Source organism: Sycon ciliatum, chromosome 11 (assembly GCF_964019385.1).
Source record: "Sycon ciliatum chromosome 11, ocSycCili1.1, whole genome shotgun sequence".
Lineage (NCBI taxonomy): Eukaryota > Metazoa > Porifera > Calcarea > Leucosolenida > Sycettidae > Sycon > Sycon ciliatum.
This window is the reverse complement of record NC_088653.1, coordinates 12,705,550-12,706,334: the sequence shown is the minus strand read 5'-3', so window position 1 is coordinate 12,706,334 and position 785 is coordinate 12,705,550.

Sequence of the window (785 nt, the reverse complement as noted above, 5' to 3'; positions counted from 1 at the left end):
ACTATCTCCTTTGCTCCATCCTGCTGGGCAATGTCCTTGTGAATGCGTGAGTCCCCCCTCCACATACTTGTATGTGGTGTGTGTTTAAGTGTGTGAGGTGTGGTGAGCCCATAATTGGGATCATTTCCAAGTCCACCCACAGTTTGGGGATTTCAGGGAATGTCAGCCTTTGGGCGGTTCAATAGCCAATTGAGTCATCTTTCTAAGATTCCTTTTGGGTATCTCTCCCCTCTCCCGGGGAGACCCATTTTTGCAGTGAGCAAGTACAAGTGTGTGTGTGTGTGTGTGTGTGTGTGTGTGTGTGTGTGTGTGTGTGTGTGTGTGTGCGTGCGTGCATGCGTGTGTGTGTGTGTGTGTGTGTGTGTGTGTGTGTGTGTGTGTGTGTGTGTGCGTGCGTGTTTCTTCATTGAAAGAAAAATTATGAATAAGGATTCACTGGCAAGAAAAAGCCACTTCAATCAGCTGTGTGGTGGATACCAGGCTAACATTTGTGGCCGTCAATTCATCAGCCTTGCAAGCTGTTGATTGGTGTAATTGTAATCCCAGCACAAGTTGCTATGTCTAACGTAGCTTGTTCGCTATCATCGCTTCAGCGATGGACAGGTGGAAGTGTTTGTGTGTGTTTGAATGAGGATTAGTCTTGTTGTCTTCGGCATCTCTCCATGTATGCTTGGAAAAAGAAATGACGTTTTGTTGGTGTGGTGTCTGGGGATTCTCTTCCTGTATGGGTCTCTGGAAAATATCGGATTTTTGCGAAATTTTTGTTTGACTTCTCTGTAGGGTCT